This window comes from Rhinoraja longicauda, chromosome 30 (assembly GCF_053455715.1).
Source record: "Rhinoraja longicauda isolate Sanriku21f chromosome 30, sRhiLon1.1, whole genome shotgun sequence".
NCBI classification, from domain to species: Eukaryota; Metazoa; Chordata; class Chondrichthyes; order Rajiformes; family Arhynchobatidae; genus Rhinoraja; species Rhinoraja longicauda.
Window position 1 is genome coordinate 3,857,886 of NC_135982.1, and position 9,049 is coordinate 3,866,934.

Sequence of the window (9,049 nt, forward strand, 5' to 3'; positions counted from 1 at the left end):
TTGTAGGTTAATTGGCCTCTGTAAATTGCCGCTAGTGTGTAGGGAGTGGGCGAGAAATTGGGAAAACATAGTACTAATATCAAGGGCCTGTTTCCATGTTGAATAACACTTGATAAAGTCATTCTATTTGAACTTGGACCGGCACAATGGATGTAGAAACGAGGAACTGTAGATGCTGGTTAAAACACAAAGTGTTGGAGTAACTCTACGGGTCAGGCAGCATCTCTGGACAACATGAATAGGTGACGTTTTGGGTTGCGACCATTCAGACTGAAGGGCCATATTCAGTCTGAAGAAGGGTCTTGACCCGAAACGTTACCTATCCATGTTCTCCAGAGATGCTGCCTGAGTTACTCCAGCACTCTGTGCCCTACAATGTGGAAATGGTGTGTCAGCAGTAGAACCCCAAGTACTAGAAAAGCAAAAGAGTACAGACACTGGAACTCTGAAATAATAAGCGAACCTTGGAAATTCTCAGCAGGTCAGGAAACATCTGCAGAGAGTGAATTAAATTTAAATTTTAGGTTACGGATATCAACAAACAAATTCATAATTTGAAGTGGTGCTTAGCTAATTCAACACAGAGGGTAATTGGTCTGTTCAATGTCAACAAGGGAAATGTTTAATTTAGATCTTTCGGGAGAGAATGTCCTTATCAGTAATGCTTTGTTCTAATTTGGTCCAAAGATAAAATGCGTTAAGCACAAAAAAAAGCCAGAAAGTCTTGTTTTATATTTTTCTTTTAATCCCAAATCTGCCATTTTATCATCAAACCCCCAACCACCCACTCCTTCAAACCCCTTCCTCTGAAAGTATTCCCATAATTTCAGCTTCAGCAATTAGCCAGCAGCTGCTCAATTTAGCCAGCAATTACAGACCAATTGTAAATACATCAACAAGAAAGATAACTGGAATGCACGAGATAAAAGGGTAAAGCAAACATACCATCATCATAAGAGTGGTCAAATTTAACAATAGAGATTTATATTTCTTAAATAAAATGACAGAATTGAGGATGTGAGGATTAGATTTAGATTTAGATTTAGATTTAGAGATACAGCGCGGAAACAGGCCCTTCGGCCCACCGAGTCCACGCCGCCCAGCGATCCCCGCACATTAACACTATCCTACACACACTAGGGACAATTTTATTTTTACATTTACCCAGTCAATTAACCTACATACCTGCACGTCTTTGGAGTGTGGGAGGAAACCGAAGATCTCGGAGAAAACCCACGCAGGTCACTGGGGGGAACGTACAAACTCCGTACAGACGGCGCCCGTAGTCAGGATCGAACCTGAGTCTCCGACGCTGCATTCGCTGTAAGGCAGCAACTCTACCGCTGCGCCACCGTGCCGATTGATTTTACTACGAGCCAGAGTCCATTTCCTGATGGGCTAGTGGCAATGCAAACAATCCATGGCTTCAAAATGGAACTGCACAGGCACTTGAGAAAGAATGCGTTGCAGGGCAAGGGAACAGAGTGAGGGAACGCAGCTGAGCACCTGCTCTACTCTGGGCTGCCATGGACACGAGGAGCCAGCCGACTTCCTTCAACGCCACAACAATTCTGTGATTCTGTATCTAATACATAGAAAGAAGCCACACGAGTAACGGCAAACAATAAATATCAGTCATTTCACATCCGTTTATAGCCACGTGTACCGAGGTACAGTGAAAAGCTTTCGTTGCGTGCTGACCAGTCAGCAGAAAGACAATACATGATCACAATTGATCCATTTACAGTGTATAGATACACAATAACGGGAAAAAGTTAAAACCAGCAAAGTCTGATCAAGGATAGTCCAAGGGTCACAAAAGAATTAGATAGTAGTTCAGCACTGCGCTCTGGTTGTGGTAGGATAATTCAGTTGCCTGATAACAGATGGTAAGAAACTGTCCCTGAATCTGGAGGTGTGCGTTTTCACACTTCTATACCTTTTGCCCGATGGAAGCGGGGAGAAGAGGGAGTGTCCAAGGTGTGACCCGTCCTTGATTATGCTGCTGGCCTTGCCGAGGCAGCGTGAGGTGTAAATGGAGTAAATAGAAGGGAGGTTAGATTGTGTGATGGTCTGGGCTGTGTATGCATTTCGCTGCAATTTCTGAAATGCTCCTCATGGACCCCTCTGACTGGCCTTCTACCCTCTCTGGACCTTTTTATTTCCAACTGCCGGCATAACATCAACCATCTCGACTTCTCCACTCCCCTTACCCACTCGGGTTTGTAGGTTAATTGGCCTCTGTAAAACTATCTCCCGTGTGCAAGGAATGGATGTAAAGTGGGATAACATAGAACTAGTGTGAACAGGTGATTGACGGTCGCCTGGGCCTGTTTCCATGTTGTGTCCCTAAAATCTGAAAATCCTAAATACCAAAGATACATTTTCTGTGTAACTGTGGTGCCTTGGTGGGACCCTCACATCTGAATGGCAATGTTGTGTGTTTGAGTCTGAAGAAGGGTCTCGACCTGAAACGTCACCCATTCCTTCTCTCCAGAGATGCTGCCTGACCTGCTGAGTTACTCCAGTATTTTGTGACTACCTTCGTGTTTGAGTCAACATTCATCAACGCAAAAGTCATCACATTTAGGTACCACAATGTCAGTGGTGCTGCTTTCCTGCTAAACATTAAAGCAAGGTCCCATCCACGCTTGGTTTATTGGAAGGACATTCCCTTCCTGGCTTTCTACACAAGGCTATCCTCCAACCAACACAGTCCTCCAGTCCACCAATCCACCAATCCACCAATGGAGGAGTCAGTAAGGCTGATGCTGGCCACTCAGCCTGATTCAGACTCTTGGGGTGGAAGGCAAAGACAGGCCCTGCCACAACAAAACTACTCCCAGCTCTCTTTCAGAAACATCAAATCCTCCCTCAACCTCAATAGTAGTCAATAGTCAATTTATTTGTCACATACACATAAATGTGCAGTGAAATGAAAAATTACCCGCAGTTCAACAATAAGACCAATAAGAATAATCAATAAAAATGCAATAACACATACAATCATAAACCAACACCAAACAAAAGAAACATCCATCACAGTGAGTCTCCTCCAGTCACCTCCTCACTGTGATGGAAGGCCAGAATGTCTTTTTCTCTTCCCTGCCGTCTTCTCCCGCGGTCAGGCTGTTGGAGTTGCCACGTCGGGGCGGTTGGGGCTCCCGACATTGATGCGCCGCGCCGGACGGTTCACCTCTGTGGTGAACATGTTTTTGAATGAATAAAGATACAGCATAGAAATGGGCCTCTTGGCCCACTGAGTCCACCCATTCACACTTTGTTATCCCCCTTTCTCATCCACTCCTTACACACTAGGGACATAGATACAGGGTAAGGAGAGGGAGGTTTCGGGGGGATGTGAGAAAGAACTTTTTAACCTAGAGGGTGGTTGGAGTCTGGAACTCACTGCCTGGGGTGGTGGTGGAGGCGGAAACACTCACAACGTTTAAGAGGCATTTGGATGGGCACTTGAAATGCTACAACATTCAGGGCTACGGTCCAAATGCGGGAAAATGGGATTAAAATTAGACTGTGTTTGGTAACGGGCGGCGCGGACACGATGGGCCGAAGGGCCTCTTTCTGTGCTGTAGGACTCTATGACTCTATGACCAGGGATAATTTTACAGAGGCCAATTAATCTACAAACCTGCAAGTCTACAGATCCTTCAGTCTGAATGGTTTCGACCCAAAATGTCACTTATTCATGTTCTCCAGAGATGCCGCCTGACCCACTAAGCGACTTCAGCACTTGTGTCCATTTACATGTTAACCAGTGTCTGGAGCTCTTTTTTCTACATCTACATCAAATTTACAGAGGTCAATCAATCTACAAATCTGCATAGTTAGACACAAAAGGCTGGGTAACTCAGCGGGACAGGCAGCGTCTCTGGAGGACAGCATCTATGCACGTCTTTGATTGGGGGAGGAAACCGGAGCACCCGGAGAAAACCCACGTGGTCACAGGGAGAACGTGCAAACTCAATATCAGGATCAAACCAGGGGTGTCTGGTGCTGTGAGAGCACAGCTCTACCAGCTGTGCCAATAGCTGCCCTGATTCTCCACATCCCTTCATGAGGGGCACTCTTGGTAACATTGAACACCCTCACCACTAGACTATTCCACATGGCCTCAACAGATCCCCACCAGCTTTCACCATTTGATGCTCACCACAGAAACCAAGAGTCATCCCAGCATTGCACTGCCAGGAATGATCTGATGTGCTTTGATTGCAGGCACCCAGCCTGTGACATCATAGCTGGCATCGTACCAATGAAGGCAGCCGGTACCCTGAACTCACCTGCAAAAGAGGGTGCCAATTAATATCCCAGACCTTCTCTTGTACAGGAATGGTTTCCACTCCCTCAATGTATGGTCAGAGATCACCGCATAGAGACAGGCCCCTCGGACATGTATCCACATCGGCATCAAACACACACCCACACAAATCCCATTTACCCCTCTCACATCTCCATTAATGTCCCCGCACCACTCCATCATCTATTCATCTGCTCCTACCCACACTGAGGGTTGTTTACTGCAGACAATTAATCGAGCAACCAACACATCTTGGGCATGTGAGAGGAAACTCAAACAGCCAAACGGTTTTCTCTGTGTGCGCCGGTTTCCTCCCGCATCCCAAAAGAGATAATGTGTAGGAAGGAACTGCAGATGCTGGTTTAAATGAAAGATAGACACAAAATGCTGGAGTAACTCATCAGGACAGGCAGTATCTCTGGAGAGTCAGTCCCAAGAAGGGTCTCAACCCGAAGCGTCGCTCATTTGATCAGTCTGAAGAAGGGTCTCGACCCGAAACGCCACCCATTCCTTTTCTCCAGAGATGCTGCCTGTTCCGCTGAGTTACTCCAGCTTTTTGTGTCTATCTCCCAAAAGATATACAGGTTTGTAGATTAAATGGCTTCTGTGTGTGGTCCCTTGTGTGTAGGGAGTGATCACAAGGAGAGCTTATAAACCTGTGTGATGTGATCACAAGGAGGGCTTACAAACTCATACAAACAGCAGCCAAGGACAAGAACAAAGTTGAGTCTCGGGAGCTATGAGACAGCAGCACAAACATGCCTTCAGTGTGGTCATTGTGATTTCCCTGTGTTGAATGAGATGTTTCCTGGCAGCAGACGTGACCTATCTGAGGAAGACTACACTGCTTGACATTACCATGACCAGCACTCTCGGTTTTCAGGGCGTCTCTGTGGCGAAGTAGAGCTGCTTCCTTACAGTGCCAGAGACCCGGGTTCAATTCAAGATGGGTGCTAACTGTGTGAAGTTTGTACGTTCTCACTGTGACTGCACCGGTTTTCTCCAGGTGTTCCGGTTTCCTCCCACATTTCAAAGACATATAGGTTTGTAGGTTAATTGGCCTCTGTCAATGGACATGGTGGGCCTAAGGGCCAGTTTCCGTCTCAACATCTCTCATCAACCAGGGTTTCCTTAAACTTGCCCATCTTGGGTCTCCTCTCACATCCCAAAAAGGTTGTGTTTAGTGATTTGGCTTCTGTAAATTGCCCCTTGTGTGTCGAATGCAAAACTGGGATAACATAGAACTAATATGAACGGGTGATTGTTGGTCGGCACGGACTCAGTGGGCCGAAGGGCCTGTTTCTACGCTGTATCTCTAAACTAAACATTAAAATTATGAACAGACTTGTTCTATTGATAATAGTGAGATTATATTTCTGACTAGGCTGCCTAACTACAGCCATTTTGGTTTCAAAGTCTTACTGCATGCAGCTTTTAATGAGTGCACTGGGCAGGAGGAAATACTCTGGCACAGAAATAAGTCATTCCTAAATAAAGCAAGTGCTTTCACTTCGCCAGATCAATTTTCTAAGAAGGGATATGTGTCAATTCCTTCAAAATACTTGGCTACAGTTCTCCTTAAAATGGGTTCACAGGGCTGATATTTATCACAATTTCATTTTCTTAAGCAATTTGAAACGCGGTTGCACTTGTGAAACTGTTGGTAGCCTTTCATGTGGCCACTGTGAGCGACTCAGTGAATCTTTGTCCATCCGTGGGAACGATGCTGTAAGGAGGAGCTGGATATGTTGTAACATGCCAGGGATCCTGAACCCAGCATATCTCCAAGGCACACATCCGCCTGCCTACAGGCTTTAAATCAAACACTTTGACATCTATTAAGAAACCTTTAAATTAGAGGCAAGTCCAGGTTGGCTGAACCACCTTAAATGGCACGGGTGGATTTCCCTGAGCTTGGTTTCGATAACACACCCTTTTGCTTTAAACAATTCACATTTGCTGATCCCTAAAGATCTGAAGTAACATTTCACTTTTCACTTCCAATGAATTTCTCAATTGAAATGGCATTGAACATGACAAACACACATGGACACACACACGCACGCACACTTATTTACAGACACACTCTCCCCTCTCTCACGTACATTGACACCCACACACACCAAAATAAACACACACACAAACATACACAGATGCATACACAGATACATACACCCAAACACATACTCACACACGACATACATAAACACACACACAAACACATACACAGATACATACACCCAAACACATACTCACACACGACATACATAAACACACACACAAACACATACACAGATGCATACACAGATACATACACCCAAACACATACTCACACACGACATATATAAACACACACACAAACACATACATTTACCCACACATATTCACACACATACACACTTACACACACACTTATTTACGCACACACTCACTCACACATACATACACACACACTCACTCACAGACATGCGCACACACATTTGCTCACACACACTCACTCACACATTCACAACCACACTCTTTCACATACACACACTCACACTCACACACGGACATACACACATACTCACTCACACACAAACTCATACAGACATACATGCAGACACACGCTCACTCACACACTCACTCACACAGACATACATGCAGACACACACTCACTCACTCACGCTTACACACACACACACTCACAGACATACACGTAGACACACTCACACTCATTCTCGCTCACACACACTCACACAGACACACACACCGACACATACACACACTCACTCACTCACACTCACACACACACTTGCAAAGACACACACGCAAACACACACACACTCACTCACTCACTCACGCTCACACACACACTCACTCACACACACACGTAGACACACACACTCACTCACACACACGCGGGGACACACACACTCACTCACACACACGCGGGGACACACACACTCACTCACACACACGCGGGGACACACACACTCACACACACACACACACACACTCACCCACACACACACACACTCACTCACACACACACTCACTCACACACACACTCACTCACACACACACTCACCCACACACACAGACTCTGTCACCTGCCATATGCCAGATTGTGCTCCCAGTATTTCCTCTATTAACCACCTCCTTCTCTTTCCTTGCTCTGCAGGTTTCTGAGCCGTTCTGGACAAAGTGTTTTTGACCAGAAACATTAACTCTGTTTTTCTCTCTCCATAGATGCAAAGACTTGCTGAATATTTCCAATGTTTTCTGTTTTTACTTTATATTTCCAGCATCTACCTTGGTTTTGTTTTAATTACTTCCCTTCCTTTAACTGCGGGGAGATTTCTTAAATCCCACTCTTCCTCCCTCAACCCCTTGCTTATTCTTGTTACCCTTCCCTTACTCGGCTTGAAGTCACGGGCCTCTCTAAAGTTTCTTTGTGATTTTATTCTATTATAAATATCTTCCCATCCCCTCCCCTCTCTGCGTTCCGCAGAGACCGTTCCCTCCGTAACTCCCTGGTCCACTCGTCCCTTCCTACCCAAACCACCCCATCCCCGGGCACTTTCCCCTGCAACCGCATGAGATGCAACACCTGTCCCTTTACCTCCCCCCTCAACTCCATCCAAGGACCCAAACAGTCTTTCCAGGTGAGACAGAGGTTCACTTGCACCTCCTCCAACCTCATCTATTGCATCCGCTGTTCCAGATCTCAACTTATTTACATCGGCGAAACCAAACGCAGCCTCGGCGATCGCTTCGCTCAACACCTGCGCTCGGTCCGCACTAACCAATCTGATCTCCCGGTGGCTGAGCACTTCAACTCCCCCTCCCATTCCCAGTCTGACCTTTCTGTCATGGGCCTCCTCCAGTGCCATAGTGAGACCCACCGGAAATTGGAGGAACAGCACCTCATATTTCGCCTGGGCAGCTTGCAGCCCAGTGGTATGAACATCGACTTCTCCAACTTTAGATAGTTCCTCTGTCCCTCTCTTCCCCTCCCCCTTCCCAGATCTCCCACTGTCTTCCTGTCTCCACCTATATCCTTCCTTTGTCCCGCCCCCTGACATCAGTCTGAAGAAGGGTCTCGACCCGAAACGTCATCCATTCCTTCTCTCCTAAGATGCTGCCTGACCTGCTGAGTTACTCCAGCACTTTGTGAATAAATACCTTCGATTTGTACCAGCATCTGCAGTTATTTTCTTACACTATTATAAAGTCAATATGCACTGTTTTATTTCAAAGGATGAGAGGATTCATGCTGTCTTTTCACTGAATGTTATCAGTATCTGTTCTCCCTGATTGATCACGATTTTTCAATCTCCATGAACCCACTTTTGCTTCTCCGTTGCATTTGTTCCATTTCCGCTGAGCAATGGATCATCTTCTATAATGTTTGCCACCTTCAATAAGAAGCCAGCACCAGACGCTTTCCCCTCCCCTCTCCTTTCACTATTCCAAAGAATCTGTTCCCTCTGCGACCGCCCCATCCAATCTTGCACCTCTGCCAATATTTACTCCCATTCTCCGTGCAACTGCAGGATTTGCATCACCTGGATAATCCGTATCAGAATGTTATCCCTCCTGATCCTAATTCCGAACCAGGAAACAAGATAACAGTGGAAGCATCCCAGGAAAGTGGCTCAATGATTATAAGATAAACAAGGACACCGAGAGAACCTCACTGTTCTTCTGTTGAAATAGAACCTTGGTGGTGTGTATGTGCACTACAGA